Source organism: Chiloscyllium punctatum, chromosome 50 (assembly GCF_047496795.1).
Source record: "Chiloscyllium punctatum isolate Juve2018m chromosome 50, sChiPun1.3, whole genome shotgun sequence".
NCBI classification, from domain to species: domain Eukaryota; kingdom Metazoa; phylum Chordata; class Chondrichthyes; order Orectolobiformes; family Hemiscylliidae; genus Chiloscyllium; species Chiloscyllium punctatum.
Window position 1 is genome coordinate 13442185 of NC_092788.1, and position 19262 is coordinate 13461446.

A 19262-nucleotide genomic window follows, 5' to 3' on the forward strand; every position below is an offset into this window, starting at 1 on the left:
AATGTTAAAACCGAAAGTGGCACGACTGGACGGAAAAGATTCAGATGAATATTAGAATTGGAATCGTTACAGTGTGGAAACAGGCCCTTCGGCCCACCAAGTCCACACCAATCCTGTGAAGACTAAACCAACCAGATCCATTGTCCTATCCTATATTTACCCCTGACTAATGGACCTAACCTGCACATTCTTGAACACTATAGGCAGTTCAGCAAGGTCAATAACCTGCACATTTTTGGATTGTGGGTGGGAACTGGAGCAATGCAGAAAAATCTCACACAGACACAGGGAAAATGTGCAAAACAGTTGCCAGAGGATGGAATCGGACCTGGGTCCCCAGCGCTGTGAGGCAGCATTGCTATCCACTGAGCCACGGTGCTGCCCCACGGGAAATATTTAGGGGTCTTCAGAAACATAACAAGTAAGTGCTGTGACACCCTGGACAGGCACTCAGAGGACTGAGAATATTAAAAGGGAAGTGTTACCACATCCCTAAACAGGGTTGGTCACGGCGTGATGGGTGAATGGACCTCGGTGTGAACTGGGGGACAGACAGCTGAATTGCATTGCAGAAATTGCAGGTCAAACCTGGAAATTCATGTGGTCCTGTAGATCACAGTTGGACAGAGGGAGAATTGTATTCAGTTACAATCATGAACGTTTTGCCCAGTCTAATCTTTCAGTCTATTATTCCCATTATCGGATCGATGTTTCATTGACGTTTATGGGTGAATATACCAGAGTCAGAACCATGTGTACCTCAAACTGATGACAATCCATTTAAAGCTATCACACTGGCTACTGCACTTACATTCCAAACAGCAGGACTAATATCTGATCGAGACGGCAACATGATTACAAAGCAAACAGATCAGATCGAAGCTCTGCAGTCCTGGCACATCCATCAGAAATGGTGTTGAACCATGGAACAACTGACGAGAGAAAATGACTCCACAAATATTATTTGAAAACAATATTCATTGGGATTAGGGCGTCGCTTACTAGGTCAGCATTTATTGCCCAGAGGACAGTTAAGAGTGGATGATATTGTTGTGTGTCTGGAGTTACATGTGGGCCAGAGCAGGTATGGATGGCAGTTTCCTTCCCTAAAGGACATCAGTGAAACAAATCGAATTCTCCCACAATCAGCAATCGATTCATGATCATCATTAGCCTCTTAATCCCAAACATTTTTTGGATTTGAATTCCGTCATGTACTGTAAAAGGATTCGAACTCAGGTCATCAGATCATTCTTGGGGTTGTTAGACAAACACATCTGCTACAACACCACTCAGCTAGAGCTTGACCACTCCCCGAAAAAGATGTACCCTTCCTGCACATCAGTGCAAAAGACAAGGATGCAGTGTATACACCATCCTCAGCCTGAAGTGTTGCTTGGATGATCCCCACAGAATCACAGACGCTAGACTTCAAACAATTCGATTCGCTGCACGTAACATGAAGAAACAGCTGAACACAATAGATATGACAAAGGGAATGGGCCCTTACACCATTCCTGCAATAAGCCGTGTCTCTGTGGAAGCTGTTTCATTCCAGCTCCAACTCTGACATCTCCCTGGCAATGCGGAAAATTACACAAAAGTGTCCAGTCCTCTAAGAGGAGAATAATTACAATCTGACCAATTCCCACCCCCTCAGTCCCATCACGATAATCAAATTGGTGGGAATTTTTTGACGGAGCTTTCGACCAGCACAGAAATAACGTGCACAGTGCTGTTTCCGATAGGCCCCCATTTGGAGACGGTGTTTCTGTGGACATGTCACTGGATTACTAATCCAGACCAGAATAATGCTCTGGCAGCTGGTGGAAGTTAGATATAATTAATAGAATATCGAAGTCTAAAATCTTGTGCCAGTAATATTGACCTTGAAGCACATGTCCATTGTCAACGTAAATTTCCTGTCCCCAATGTATATTCAGGAAGTGAATTTCCAGTGCTTTCCTGGTCGAACCACAAAGTGACTCCAGACACACAGACATGTGGTATACTCTTCGATGGTCTCTGACCCGGCCATGCAAGACCGTTACATCAAACTTCTCCGAGGTATTAAAGGATAAAAATGAGATAACACTTGGCAACAGCCTTTGTATCGGAAAAGGGAGTAGGAAGTACAGTCCTGTCGACACTGCAGAGACCTCCTTCCTTACATCTGAGAGCTTATGAGGAGAAAGTGAGGACTGCAGATGCTGGGGATCAGAGCTTAAAAATGTGTTGCTGGAAAAGCGCACCAGGTCACGCAGCATCAAAGGAGAAGGAGAATCGACGTTTCTGGCATAAGCCCTTCTGAGGAGGGTGTGCCAAGCAGGCTAATGAGAGCTTATGACAACATTAACAGAGCTTTCCCACAAACTGCACAGAAACATCGCAAAATGAGTAGGCCTTTCAACACATTGAGCCCACCCCACTCTAAGTTATGGCCAAAAAACTCTTCAATTAACTTTGCCCTAACACTATATACTATATATCCTTTGAAATGTTCATATATCAGAGAAATGTGAAGTAGGAACTTTGGTCCGTCAATTTTGCTCTCCCATTCAATATAACAATGGCTGATCCTATATCTCCACACCAAACTCCTGCTGCAACTTCACCCGTTTAGTGTCTAGAAATCCTTATTTATATTCAGTGCCTCAGTTTTCACAGTCTTATGTGGGACAGAATTCCCCAGATTCACCATTCTGCGAGTGCAGACATTTATTCTCATCTCAATGCAGAGTGGCTTGCCTGTACCTAATACTGTGACCCTTGTTTTCACGTCCCAGCCAGTGGAATTATCATCCCCGTGACAATCTGTCTCACCCTGTCAGAGTTTTTTATATTCCACTGAGATCTCCACTCATTTTCCTAAACTCCATTGAATACAGGCCCAGTCGCCTCAAACTCTGCTCCCACAACACGTCTGTCATCCCAGAGATCAGTCTGATCATCCTTCACTGCACTCCCTCAATGTCAGGTTTGTGCTTTGTTAGGTAAGGAGACCAATACTGCGCACAATACTGCACAATGTTCGATATGGGGGCTCACCAAGACCCTGTGTAGCTGCAGTGAGACACACCTGGGCTCAAATCCCCCGGAAATGAAGGTCAATACATCACTTAACTTTCTACTTGCTTTCTGTTGCAGCAGTATTGCTTTCTGTGACTGGTGTACAAGGAGATCGAGATCCTTTTCAATGATACAGCTCCCCACTTGGTGGGTCTATGGATATTGGTTAGTGTGCCAATATCAATCCCAGTATTGACTTCTGGCTTCACAACTCACTGCCTGCACTGACATTGGAGTTTGGTGGTGAAGAAGTCAACAAAAGTATCCACATAGGTATCTCCATGCAGCAACTTTTTTCTATGAATTCCTTTTGAAATGCGAGCCTGTTCATCTATTTCCTACCAAATTGCTCAATGTTACGTCTATGCACATTGTTCTTCATCTGCCACGTATTTTATTTTTTGTCCACTTGCATCAATCACCTTGAAACTTTTTTATATCCTCCTCACCCACTCACAATCTCAGTTTGGTACCATCAGCAAATTTGAAAAGATTACATTTAATACCCATGAACACATGTTTGATCTGTTTTCTGAATAGATGGGGCCCAAACATCAATTCCTGGATTATACCACTAGTCATTGCTTTCTACTGCAAAATATATGGAACGGTTTATGCTAATTCACTTTTTCCTGTCAGGTCTCCTATTCTCAACCCATGCCAGTATATTAGATCTAGCTGTTATACACTGTTATGGGCCAGGACCGCCCCCCTCAAATCATTTCAAGGAAGTCGCACAGATGGAACCTTTGCTCACTGATTTAAGCAAGTGTAAGGCGGATATTCCAGGGGTGACGCAGCTGGTCAAATCACTTAGTTTTAATCAAAACAGAATGTCTTTGTAAGATTACTGAGTGAGACGCAAACAATACAGAACTACTTAACCGATCCGAAAACCCAACAGAGTATCCCAACTTAATGATCGTGTTCCGAATACTTGATATAATCCCCATAAACACTCCATGGCAAAACCGAAAGGAAAATAAAAAATTAAACCCAGTTTCTAACAGGAGAGACGTCAGAGAGAGGGAGGAACAACATGGACCTGCTTCTTTGGGTCCGGTAGATTCACAACTGGCTGCCTGTTTTGAGTAAACAGCCAGACTGCGGAAAATCAGACCAAACTAACCAAATCAGAGGAACTGAACTGGGATAACTGGCCACTCCCCTTTCAGAAGGACAGAAGAACAGAAGAACTAGGAGCAAGAGTAGGCCGTCTGGTCCTCTGCCATTCAATAAGATCATGACTGATCTACTCGTGGATTCTGATCTACTTTCCCGTGCTCTTACCGTATCCCTTACTTACTGTATTGTTCAAACACTATCTACCTTAGTTTTAAATACATTTACTGAAGTACTATCAACTATTTAACTGGGCAGGGAATTCCAGAGATTACAAACCTCTGGGTGAAGAGGTTCCTTCTCAATTCAATCCTAAATCTACTCCCTCTAATGTTGAGGCCATTCCCTCTTGTTCTAGCTTCACCTGCCAGTGGAAACATCCTCTCTACTTCTCTCTTATATACTCCCTGCATAATTTTATATGTCTCTATGAGATCATCCCCTCATTCTTTTAAATTCCAATGAATATAGTTCCAGTCTGCTCAGTCACACCTCATAAACCAACCCCCTCACTTCTGGAATCATCCGAATAAACCACCTCTGCACCCCCTCCAGTGCCAGTATACCCTTCCTGAAGTAAGGAGACCAAAACTGCATGCAGTACTCCAGGTGTGGCCTCACAAGCACCCTGGTCAGCTGCAACATAACCTCCCTGCGTTTAAACTCAATCCCTTTAGCAATGAAGGGCAACATCCCATTTGCTTTCCTCAGTAATTGCTGTACCTGCGGCCAACCTTCTTTGATTCATGCACATGGACACGCAGGTCCCTCTGTATAACAGCATGCTGCAATGTTTTACCATTCAAGTAATAATCCTTTTTGCTGGCACTCCCAATAAAAAGGATAATATTACAATTCTCAACTTTGTATTCCATCTGCCAGACCTTTACCCACTTACTCAAAGTAGCTATGTTAATCCATGAAGTCTCACAGTCCTCTGCATGCTTTACTATGAAACGCATCTTCGTGTCATCCGCAAACCTTGGCACACTACACGAACTCCCCAACTCCAAATCATCTATATAAATTGTGAATAATTGTGGCCCCAACACCAATCCCTGAGGCATACCACTAGGTATTGATTGCCAGCCAGAATATCACTCGCTTACACTCACATTTTGCTTCCTGATGGTCAAGCCATCCTCTGTCGATGCTGATAATTGATCTGTAACGTCTTGCACCTTTTTCTTATGCAGCAGCTTCTTGTGCGGCAACTTGTTGAAGACATTTTGGAAATTTAGGTACACCATAGCCACTGGGCCTCGTTGTCCATCTTGCTCGTATTGTCTCCATAGATTTCCAAAAGACTTGTTAAACATGACCTGTTCTTCATGAACCCATGCTGTGTCTGCGCAATGGAAGGATTTCTATTGAAATGCTTTGCTATTTGTGCCTTGATAATACACTCAAGCAGTTTCTTCACTACACAGGAAAAGCTAACTGGTCTATAATTCCCCATATTTTGTTTACCTCCCTTTATAAACAGTGGCGTCACATTTGCTGTTTTTGAATCTGCTGGGACTGCCCTGGATTTCAGCAAATTCTATCAAATTGCCACAATTGCAATTACTATTTCTCCCACTACCTCTTCTAGAACCCTGGGATGCATTCCATCAGGGCCAGGGGACTTGCCTACCCTCAGCTCCGTTAGCTTGCACAACACTATCTCTTCCATAATAATGATTGTTTCCAAGGTCCTCACCTACTTCCATCTCTTTGACAATCACTTGCATGCTATTAGTGTCCTCCACTATGATGACAGTTACAAAACACCTGTTCAATGCCTCGGCCATTTCGTCATATTTTATAGCTAAATGACCCTTCCCATCCTCTGAAGGACCAATATTTCCTCGAGTCATGCTTTTACATTTTATGCATTTATAGGACATACCATCATCTATCTATCTTTATATTCTGTACTTGTTTTTTTTCTCTCTCGTGTTCTATCATACTTTTCTTTATAGTTCATTTTGTGGCTTTCTGTTCACCTTTTCCCCAATCTTTTAAGTTTCTGCTGATCTTGGCCAATTCGCATTCCTTCTCTTTCAATTTGATAGCGTCCCTTATTTCCTTCGATACAATTGACAGATTACCCATTTTTTTAGAGTCTTTCATTTTCACTGGAATATTCTTTTGCCACGGAAATTAAAAATCTCCTTTGAAAGTTGTCTACTGCTTGTCAACTCTCCCATCATGAAGTATTTATTTCGAGGCGACTTTAGCCAACTCCTCCCTCATTCTATTGTAGTCTCCCTTGCTGAAGCACAGCTACTTGTTATTGGATTTTACCTTCTCTACAACTGTATTCTAAATTCAACCATACTGTGATCACTCCTTCACTATGATGTGAATACTTATTCTTGTCTCATTGTACATGACCAGACGTTCCATACCTTGCTCCTCATTATGCATGCTTTTATTTTAGACTTGAAAGCATTCCCAAGTAGTCAAACCCAGACATTTTGGATTCGCTGCTTTTAAGACATCCATAAAAAATAAAACAATGCCACAATAAACTTGTTAAAGGAGTAGCAATGTCACAACACTATACTTGGGACTTCCTCAAAAATGTTTCTGATTCTCCAAATTCACTGCATCCATTGCTGCGCCATAATTTATTTCCCAATCAGTTTCTCAAATATGATTGGTCTTCAATAAATCGGCAATGACTTTATCTATGTTCATTATTTCATCATTAATGTAAGTTTCAAAGTTCCCTGAAAATGTGTCCTTTCTACTAGACTCTTGTATTGTCCTGATTTTTTTTCGGTGCTAAGCAGACTGTGATTCCCTGCGTTCTTTGAAATACTGTGGTTACATTTGCTGCTGTCAAATCTGTGAATTCAGTTCCAGAATTATCAAGCATTTGGAAGAGGATAAACAGAGTATTCATTATTACCTTGGCCACCTACCATAGTAATCAACGAGAAGATTAACAGGTCACGGGGATTTATCAGATTTCAGTCAAAATAATTTCTCCAAAACTGTTTATGTACAGATTTGATTCTACTTACTTTTTCTCAGTATACTGAGAAGTGCTTGGAGTTTACTTTTTGAAATGTTTTCTTTTGTGAAGGCAGAACAGAAGTGGTTGCTTAGTAGTCCTGCAATTTTCCTGTTCTCTGGTTTCAGCCTGTAAGGAAGATACAATAATCTTCTCTAACATTTCACCTTGGTATACTCTATGTTGAAAAGCTTTTGCATTTCACTCTTGTTAATGTACGCTTTATAAACCCATCATTTCCTGTCTAAAGCTGGTCGGTGATTGACCTTCCACAGCCATACAATCACAGAAGCAATCTCTGTACAGTCAGAAATACAGTACAATCTACATTAGTCCCACTTTCATACATCAGGCCCATAGGTGTTAGTGTTATGACACTTCAAGTGCTTGTCCACGTGCTGTTTAACGGCTGTGCGATGACCCACAACAACTTCCCTCTCAAAAAGTGCATTCCAGACACCAACATCCTCTGGGTGAAAAAAACATCCTGAAATCCTCTCTAAACCTCAAACCCTTCACTTCAAAGCGTGCTCCTTTGCTCTTGACCCTCTGACTTAAAGGAACCGCTGCTGTCTCTCCACCCTGTCCATGCCGTTCGTAATCTTACCCTTCTGAATCACGTTCCCCTCAGTCTTCTTTGCTCCAAAGTAACCAACCAGAGCGTATCCAGCCTCTCTCCATAGCTGATATGCTCCATTCCAGGGAACACCCTGATGAATCTTCTCTGCGCCACTCTCAGTGACATTACATCTTTCCTGTAATGAGGATCCATGAACTGCACACAGTATTCCATTTTGACCTCGCCAAAGTGCTATATAACTCTTGTAATCTATGCCTCGATTAGTAAAGTCTATGCCTGCTGTCTCCAGTTACTTCTTAACTAATCTATTACCCAGACCCGTCACATTCAGGAATGTGTGGAGAAGCACCATCTGAACTTGCGAGTCTGTTCCCATTTATTGAGTCCTCCAATGTCTGGTTCCTTCTTCCAAAGTCCATCACCTCATATTTATCAATGTTATATTCCATCTGCCATTGATCTGCCCATCTCACCATTCCATCTGCATCTTCCTGTAACTTAAGACCTTCCTCCTCACAGCTGACCACCCGAGTAATCTGTGCGTCAGACACAAACCTAATTACTACACTAACCCCATGCCCCTTCACATTCGCATCAAATCATCTATTAATGCCACAAATAATAAGGGACACAGCACTGACACACAAACAATCTTCAACAACCACCTATTTTCTGCAATAGTTTCTCGAACACTGATCTGATTCTCACTGGTCTGCAATTCCTTGGTCAATATCTACAGCCCTTCCCATAAAGGGTGTTCTCTAGTCCTCGGTACATTAACTGTGACCAGATTGTATTTAAACATTTTCATCATCGCCTTTAATCCCTTGTCTCCAGCAGCAGCCTTAGATATAACTGATCTGGACCTAGGGACCTGAATATTTTATACCAGCCAAAACTATCAATCCCTGTACACATCTTACGTAAATCTGCTCAAGAGCATCTCAGTCCATCTTCTCTAATTCTGTCCCTGCATCCTCCTTCTCCCAAGTAAAAGAGACATGAAGCTCTCATATTTCAATCTATCAATGTTCACGGGCTTCACAAACAGATTCCCGCATTGATCTCAGGTCAAGTTTCGCCAGCATAATTCCTTGCTATCTAAGGGATTAATTTGAGAATGTCCATTCAGTATATGGGATCGGTATATTTTATTTTGATCAAGCCATCAAAATTGTATACAATGCTCCAGGTACAGTCTCACCAGTACTCTGTGTAACTAGTGCAGAATATTTTTATTGCTCATCTGAACAAATTACTGCAGAAGCTGGAATCTGTACTGAAACTAACACATGCTAGACATCACAGTGAGTCAGACAGCATCCGTAAAGAGAGAGCAAGTTAACGCTTTGAGTCTAGTTGACCCTTCATCGTCTGTATTCAGATTCCCTTTAAATGAAGGCAAACTTAACTTTTACCTTCCCCGTTTGTATATGTTCCTCCCAATATCCTTTGCTTTAATGTTTTCTGTTAACTTACTGTATGTGCTGATTAAAACTCCACCTGAATATTTGACTATATCGCATCCATTGCTTCTCTATGTTTAAGTCTACAAGATATATCTTCAAACAAAACGTTTATAAATGATAACTTCCCTTTCATAAATGCAGAATAATTCTCTTGAAGTTTGCTATTACTTTCTCAGTGTCCAATATCACATTCGATATGATAGATTGCAAAGGATTACTTCCTGTGGATCACAAGTAAACTGGTCTGTACTTTTCCACTCTCCCTCTTCTTCCCTTCTAAAATCATTGGAATGCATTTATATCCTTTCAAATTGGATACGGATAAATACAATCATCCACAATCCAATCCATTTGTGTATTGCTGCTTTCTCTGAAATTACAGTGTGAAGTACATCTGGTCTGGCAGATTTATCTATCCTCAATCCAGGTATGTTGTCAGATACTACCACGTCACCAGTATGAATGATATTAGTGTTTAGTTACAAAGGTCCGATGGTATTTCTGGGATATTTTCTGGATCTTCGTCCGTGAAGGCAGACACAATGTAACAGTTTCGTCTCCCTGTCCATTTTCTGTTCTCTCCAATAAATTATCCTGTCCACACATTCACACTGCCACATTTGGCCTTGTTTTCATTTTCCTTTCAAATATGGACCAACACTTTTCGCCAGTATTTACCAAGAACACACAAAATTCCAGAACAGGAGTACATCCTTCGGACCTTCCAAACCTGCACTGATCCAGCTCCTCTATCTAAACCTGTCACCTATTTTCGAAGGATCTGTATCCCTCTGCTCCCTACCCATTAATGTATCTGTCATGATACATATTAAATGTCGCTATCGTGACCACGTCTACCACTTCCGCTGGCAATGCGTTTCAGCCATCTGCCCGTCTCTGTGTAAAGAACTTTCTGAACATATCTCCCATAACCCTTTCCCCCTCATCTTGAAGTCGTGACCCCTACAAATTGAGTACCTCACTCTGGGAATAAGCGTCTTGCTATCCACCCTGTCGATACCTCTCATGATATTATAGAACTCAATCAGGTCCCTCGAACTTCCATCAGTCTTAATGATCCTAATCTACCAAACCTCTCTTCATCGCCAGTTGCCTCCAATACCAGGAAACATGTTGGTGAAATTCCTCTGCACCCACTCCAAAGCATCCACATCCTTTTGGTAATGTGGCACTGAGAACTGTACAAACTATTCCAAATGTTGTCGAAGAAAAGCCGGACACAACTGTAATATGACCAGTCTTCTCTTCTACACAATAGATTCCAACAGATTCCCTCCTGTGGATGACAAGTTAACTGGTCTGTACTTCGCCACTTTCTCTTTACTTCCCATCTTAAAATGGTGGAATCAGGGAGCAAGGTATGCTGTATGCCATCTTGACCACTCTATCGACTTGACCCTCCAAGGAACAATGGATCTGAACACCGAGTTCTCTCTGTACATCAGTTTTGCCCAGGGCTTTTTCCATTTACCCGATAGTTCACTCTTGGATTGGATCTTCCAAAATGCATCATCCCACATTTGTGCAGATTGAACTCTATTTGCCATTTCTCTGCACAACTCTCCAATCGATCTATTTTCTGCTGCATTCTCTGACAGTCCCCTTCACTTTCTGCTACTCCACCAATCTTAGTGCCATCTGCAAACTTATTAATCAGACCACCTTTAGTTCATTTATGTGTATCATAAACAATAGCGGTCCCAGCACTAAACCCTGTGAAACACCACGCAGAACAGTTTTTCATTTTGAGAAACTCCCTTCCACTGCTGTTCACTGTCTGCTGCTGCCCAGCCTGTTCTCCATCCGTTTAGCTGGTAGACCCTAGACCCCTTGCAACTTCACCTTCTCCATCAGTTTTCCTCATCAAAACCCTTAGCGAAGTCTAGTATATGACATCTACAGCCCTTTCCTCACTGTCAATTTTCACTTCCACAAAGAAATCTATTATGTTTGCGAAGATGTGACCTCTCCGCAACAAAACTAGGGAAGGTTTTGTTTGGAGTCTGTTTGGAATCAGTCGGGTTTTATTTCCAAGACAGGACTTTATAAAATACCACATTGTCTGACTGCCTACAAAGTGCATGTTTTTTTTAAAACAAAATCGAATGCATTTGGAAATACAAATCTACAAATTCAAATTCACCCCACAGATTTACGTGTGAGAAATGTGAAGTGTGTGTGCGCGGGGCTGGGGGAAGAGTGAGAGAGAGATTATGTATCTGTGTGAGAGAGAGAGAGAGAGAGAGAGCGTGTGCATGTGTGTGCAAACAGGCTCAGTTAACCCCTTCCTTACATAACTTTTCCTATCCCAATAAAAGGGAACATTTACTCAATGTGGGTGGAATAGATGGGCATTGCTTTGGGGTGGACCATAAATGTTTCAATCTTCTTATTCTTTCTTCCGTGTATGTGGGAGTAGTGCAAGAACACTGCAGGACTGTTTATATTACATACTGTTTATAAAGGGAGATAGAGATATATAAACAGACCGGCTGCATAAGGTGACCAGTGGGGGTACTTGCATAGACAATAAACAAGTGTCCACTATTTATTGCCCATTGATGTTGTGCAGTGCTGCTCCTTGTGACATCATTCAGAGCATTGAGACTGCTGCTCATGAACAGGAGAAGGTAATTTTGTCACTATGTGTCTGTCACAGAGGGACAGGTGGAGATCATTCAGCCTCTCGACCCTTTTACAGATAGACAGTGGGAGGCCATCAAGCCTCTCGGGTCTGTTGCAAAGGGAGAGGAAGAGACCATCCAGCCTCTCGGGTCTATTGCAAATGGGCAGGAGGAAGCCATTCAGCCTCTCGAGTCTGTTGCAAATGGACAGGAGGAGGCCACTCAGCCGATTGAGCCTGTTACAGAGAGACAGTAAGAGGCCATTCAGCCCATTGAGCCTGTTACAGAGGGACAGGAGGAGGCCATTCAACCTACTGAGTCTGTTCCAGAGGGACAGGAGGAGACCATTCTGCTTCTTGAGCCTGTTATTCAGTAACTACCAGTTTTAAAATACTTATGGTGAAGAACAGTCCTGACATAAATGGTAAAGTTCTAAATTGAATCAGGCCAACTTTGAACGTTTTATATTGGCAAGTTCAAAAGCTGCTTGGGAGAAGCTCGTGGCAGGAAAGTGGGAGGCGTTCACAAATGAGATTACAGGGTTCTAGGTAGAGTATGTTCCGGTTCATGAGCAATGCAAGGCTGGTCGGGAATGCTGGATGGCGAGCGGAATTGAGGTTCTGTTCAAGAAAAAGACGGAAGCAAACGATAGGTACATATAGTAGGGATTGAGTGAATCCATCGAGGAGTACCAGGGCTAGAGGCTAATACTCAAGAGGGAAATGGGGAGGGTAAACTGGGGGCATAAGATATCTTTCGAAAATAAGGTAAGGGACAATGCAAAGAGATTCTACCATTACATTGAGCTCAAAAGAGTAACTAGGGAGAGGACAGGGCCTTTTAAAAATCAGCAAAGTGACCTATGTGTGGAACTCCAGGAGATTGGTGAGATACTACATAAATATTTTGCATCAGTATTTACTGCAGAGTAGGATATGGAAGGTCGAGAAATTGTGGAAATGAATAGTGATAAAAGTGTCCATATTACAGAAGATGAGGAGCTGGCCATCCTAAAATGCATTAAGGTGCATAACTCCCTCTGACCTTTTATGTGACTCTTGGATAGGCACTTGGAAGTTAGTACAATGAAGGGCACATATGTTAATCTGATCTTAGAGTAGAAGAAACTGCCGGCACAACATCAACAGCTCAAGGGCCTCTACTGTGCTGCACTGTTCTGTGTTTTACGACCTGATCAGGTGTATCCCAGAATCTGTTGGGAAGCTAGGGAAGCCATTGTTCGATATCTAGCTGAGATATTTTGATCATGGACAGCCACAGGTAAGGTTGTGCCATTGTTTAAGAACAGTTGGCAAGGAAAAGTGAGGAAACTATAGACCGGTGGGCCTGATGTCACTAGTGGGTAAGTTGTTGGAGGGGATTCTGAGGGACAGGACTTACTTGTGTTTGGGAAGGTAAATTCCAATTAGCGATAGTCAACATGACTTTGCATGTGAAAATCTTGTCTCAATAATTTGATTTAGTTTATTGAAGAAGTGAAGAATAAGATTGATGAAGGCACAAAAATAGAACTGTGGAATAGAATATGAACTTTAATAAGGCATTCAAAAGGGTTCCACGTGGTAAACTGTTAAGCATGGTTAGATCGCATGGAATACAGGGAGAGTTGTAGTTAATTCGCTCAAAGGTAAGAGATGAAGGTAATGCTTTTGTGGCATACTTTATTTGGACTGGAGGCCTGTGACTAGCAGTGTACCACAAGGATCTAATGGATTTTGTCATTTATGAAATGATTTGGATGTGAATATTAGTAAGAATGGTTAGTGAGTTTGCAGGTTACACCAAAATTGGTGAGCTAGTGGACAGTAAAGATGGTTAACTCAGAGTAAAATGGGACCCTGATAAGATGTGCCTAAGGGCCGAGGAGTGGCTGATGGAGTTCATTTCAGACAAACGGATGGTGTAACACTTTTGTGAGCCAAATTGGGTCAGCACTTGGAGGCAGGATGCTGGGAAGTGTTTCCAAACACAGACAGCTAAATAGAAACTAGGGAAACCCTGCAGTGTGGAAACAGGCCATTTGCCCCATCGAGTCCACAGTGACCCTCCAGATAACATGCTGACCAACACACCCATACGTTACCCCAGTAACTCTACATTTCTCTTACACAATCCAACTAACCTGCATTTTCCTGGATACTTTGGGGCAGTTTATTAAGGCCACTGAACCTATCCTATGCAATTTTAGACTGTGGGATGAAAACCACACAAACACGAGGAGAAACAGCAAACACAGCACATGCTGTGCTCTTCGGGGGCCACACTTTTCGACTTTCTTCCTGCAGATGCAACCAGACCCGTTGAGGTTTTCCTGCAAATTCTTGGGTATCTAATTTCCTGTTTATAACATAAACAAAGTTTTCCCTGCAGCATTGTCTTCCATGCGCATCTCCCACCAGTGTTTGTTCTCCTTCTTGGTGCTAAGCTGCAGTCAAACTGTTTCTATGTAAACTGAGCACCGTAGTGAGATGAATGGTAGATTCAGCGAGATTTTTCTTGATGCCTTTCTCGATGTTACAAAATCTCGCTGCATTTTGTTGGAAAAACGCATGGATAAGAAAGGCTGAGAAGGGTATGGGCCAAGTGCAGGGATATGGTGTCAATGTGGACTGGCATTTTGGTCGGAATGGACCAGTTCTGGCTGAAGGGCCTGTGTCCGTGCAGTAGGATTGTATGACTGTAAAAGAAAGTAGTTTGGGATATAGACAGTGTGTGTGTGTGTGTGTGTGTGTGTGGGGGGGGGGGGGGGGGGCGCTTGGGAAACAATGTCATGGAAAGATATGTTCAGAGGTTTCAAAATTCTGAATGTAGACATGTCGATAGCATCTGGTAACATAAGCCAACATTACCAGGAATGATGGGTGAATGGGATATTGGTGTGAGTTCAGATGATGGAGAGTTTTGGATAAGGAATTGTTATGCAGCTTTGTACCTGGGAGTGGGGTCAGCAGCGTCTTTGACTCTGGGCTGAATCTAACACTAATTTCTCTCAGTGTCATTTTCATTGAGTGACAGAGGTTATGTCTGTATGAGACTGAGCTAGTTTCATGGTGCTATCTTATCGAACTCACCTCATTAACTACCCACCCCAATGCATAGTGTCCCTGTCATTCAATGCCAGTCTGATTTCTCCCACTCAGCATAGTTGTAGGTACTCACCATCGCCGGAAATCCCTGGATATTCCATAATCCATGGCACTGATGCCAAAAGTAAATGCCAGTGGGCAAATAATTGAGCTTTCTCAGTTCGGAGATGCCCTGCCCAGTGGAGGCCGAGCATAGCAGATAAGACAATAGATAATAGACAATAGACAATAGGTGCAGGAGCAGGCCATTTGGCCCTTCGAGCTAGCACCAGCATTCATTATGATTATGGCTGATCATCCACAATCGGTATCCTGTTCCTGCCTAATCCCCATAACCCTTGATTCCACCATCTTTAGGAGCTCTATCCATCCATAAGGGGCAATTACAACACGGGTTTGTCGACAGGGGCATTGATGTACTGGTAGATGAGGTAGTAGAGAGGGTGACCATTCTCTTCTCAAAGGGAACCACACCACCAGACCCACCGAGCATGCTCTGAGCTCAACAACCCAGCTCCGTGCAGTATCTGTGGTCTGAAGAAATGTCCAGCAATACAGGGCAAGCATCAATAACTTTCCCCACTCTGTCAGGATAAGGGACACCGTATTCTCTCTGTTCCCTCACACTCACTGTATATCTGTTATAGCACCTACCTCAGAACAAGGCTCATGCTCCAACATTCTCACTGCTGCAGGCAGCACCTTTCCCTCCTCTCTCTCGCCTTTGTGATACCCCCACTCATTTATAGAATGCTCTGGAGAGTGCTGATTATGGAAGGTTCCAGATAACGTTCCAAACAATTCCCAGTTTCAGGAGAATGACAGTGCCCCAATGTGGAAAACCGGAAGGGAAGGAACAGTGTGTTTTTTAAAAATTAAAATTACATGCACACGAAATTGAAATCCATCATGAGGCCATTCCGTACTTCAAACGTGCTCTACCACTTAATATCGGGAGTGATCTAACTGTCTCCTGAGCTCCATGTTATAGGAACTTTCAGTCATTCAGCCCCCGGCTTCCTGTCACTGACCAGACGACACTCAGGCATTTTTATCCTGGGTTTCTTCAAGCATGTGTTCCTTAGGCATTTCCCATGGGGAGGGACTCTCCTACCAATATGTCCCATCAGCTTTCTATTTTCATGCAATAGTAAGCATCCTTCATACAGACCAATCAGAAATATACTGTTATTTAATAGTTGTCGATATCTGAACACTATTGATATTCTAGTTATTTTGCTTGTGTCACTTTATTGCATTCAGCTCAACACAGCATCTAAACACTTGTTTCCACAATTTCCAGCAGAGAACATCTTTATTCTCAGCTGGTACCTTGACCGTTACCTGAATTGTACCTTTTTCCTTGTTATGAATGTTTCTCTTGTACTTTGTGTGTGATTGTTTCTGTCTGAAACAGTTACACAGGCTCCCACTCAGTTGGCTGGACGGCTGGTTTGTAATGCAGAGGAAGGCCAATAGCGCCGGTTCAATTCCCCACACTGACAGAGGTCACCTGGAGGGGACGTTCTCTCAGCCTCCAGGGCTCAACGCCACTTTCCTGTTCACCCCTGGTTTGTAATGCAGAGGAAGGCCAATAGCGCATGTTCAATTCCCCATACTGACAGAGGTCACCTGGAGGGGACGTTCTCTCAACTTCCAGGGCTCAACTCCACTCTCCTGCTAACCCCCCATATCCCTCAACTTGCTGATATGTCAAAATCCAATCCAGCCCATCTGTAAAAACGTTCAGTGACCCAGCCTTCACAACTCTCTGGGTTAGTGTAATTCAGACTTCACGACCTCCTGAAAGAAGACATTTCTTTGTATCTCAGTTTTAAATCGATATTCCTTATTCTGTCTCTGAGTTTGAGACTCTGCCCAGGTGTGGAAACACATTCTCAGCATCTACCTTGTGAAGCCCCCGCTGTATCCTTTACGTTTCAGTAATATCACGCTCATTCATTTCAAGCACAATGAATAATCACGTCACCATTTTAGATGTATTCAATAATTCAACCTTTTCATCCCAGGAATTTGCGTATTGTATCATTCTAGTTACTTGCTGCAACACCACGCTGACATAATGTTTCATACACAGGAACACTCCAATCCTTTTTTACTGCTCCTTTGTTGGCAGTCATCTTCATTAAATAACAGCCTACCTTTTCGTTCGCAGTCTCATTCTCAAACTCGGATGTATATTGCATTCAGCTCCCGCCGTCAGGCTGTCAGAATAGACTGTAAATAACTGATGCCATCGGACTGGTATGTGTGATATCTCAGTAGATATGTCTTTATCATAACGATCCATTAATCCTGACTCTCCGATTTCTACATGTTAACCACCCATTATCCCATGCTAATACATTGTCTGTAACACTACGAGCTTGTGTAAGAACTTTTATTTTGTGATACCTTTTGGAAGATCTCTGGAAAGCCATATGTGTGCCAGTTCCCCTTTATCAAGTCCGCATGTTACATTTTCAGGGATCTCAGAATAACTTTGCAGGCAAAATATAGTTTCCCATTCATAAAACTCTGCTGACTCTGCGTGAAGCTTTTCTCAGTGCCCTTCAATTCTTGCCTTAATAATAGACTCTCGCAGATTCCCAGTAATAATGGTTGGGTTAAATGTTTCCTGCCTTCTGTCTCATTCCTTTCTTGAAGACAGGCGCCACATTGGAGGTTCTCCAGTTTCGCTGGAATAGTCCTGAAATCGAGAGAGTTATGGAATCTTTCACAAAGTCCCACCAGTCATTCTGTAACCAGTTTTCTTTTAAGAAAAAAACAACTGTGAATTACTGCTGACCGGTCTACCCTTACTTTTATCTGTTTGTTAAAAATCTTGTTCGTTTTGTTAGAGACAGTTCAGAACCTTGCCTCCCATTAACATTTTGTCTATATCATTGACATGCTACAGTGCCTTCTCCAGTGAGGAAAAATGCAAAGTACTGGTGTAAATTTTGGCCTGTTCCCTGTAGCCAGTTCCCCAGTCACATCCTCCAAATGGCCTCAAAATACTTTCCAGACTTCACTTCTACCTAAGGTCACACACTCATTTTGAACTCTTTTATATATACACAGAAAATTTTGTGATGCTTGTTTTTATATTTCTTGCCAATTTACTTACATTATATCTTTTGTTCCCCTTTTCTCGCTTTCTAGATTCATACAGTCAGATCATGCACGAACAGACACTTTGGTCCAACTTGTCCATACTTAACTAAACTAGTCCCATCTGCTTTCACGTGTCCCATATGCCTCTAAACGTTTCCCATTTATATATTTGACCAAATGTCTTTTAAATGTTGCAACTGTACTTTCATCTACCACTCTTCCTCTTGCAGTTTGTTCCATACACACATCACCCTATATGTCAAAAATTGCACCATTGGCCCTTTTAAATCTTCTCCCTTTCATCTTAAAGCGATGTACTCTATGTTTGAACTAACCCCATCCCTCCAACCCCCCACGCCCGCCACCCCTCTCCTTGGCTCTCCACCCAGTCGATGCCTCTCATGATTTTATAAACTTCTATAACTTCACTTTTCAACCTCCTCCACTCCATCTAATACTAACTTCAAGAACAAACATTTAATCGTAAGCGCTGAAAATTTGAAACAATATTCAAAATGACAGGTAAACAACACAGACAAAACTTTATACTGTGATTTGTTTTTAATTAAAATATCAATACTAAGACAGCATGAAACCCTTACCAGTGCCATTAGGAAGTCAAACCCTTAAATTCCTTTGTCGAAAGAGGGTGATTATCCCTACACTGAAAGTGTATATCTAACCAAATCCAAGTAAGAAAGGGAATTCTTTTTCCACTCGGTAAGCATGCAGTTACCTTTAGCAGAGTGAGATGAAGGCTGAGTATACTTGTTAAAATTTGGATCACAGTGTGAATTCAGTGCGGGGCGGGGTGGGGGGGGAGGTGATTTTAATAAGGAAACTCCAAGAAGGAAACTTTCTGTAATGAGATGTGAGTGGGAGGTGTAAAACAACATGAATGTAGAGGTCGAGTCACACTGAGACCAGAAGCAAAGTGGCAGCACAAAACACACCTTGATGCTAGTGCAGGGCAGGTAGACCTGTTCAAAAAGCCTCAGATAGGAACCATAATGTGAGACAATGCGCTTTGTAATTGGACAGGGTAACCTGGAATCAGGAAGGAGAGATGAGCAGGGAAGAGGATGGGGCAGCAATGGCAGGGGTTTCTGGGGGCAATTCAGGCAGCACAGTTGACATTCATGCCCAGCA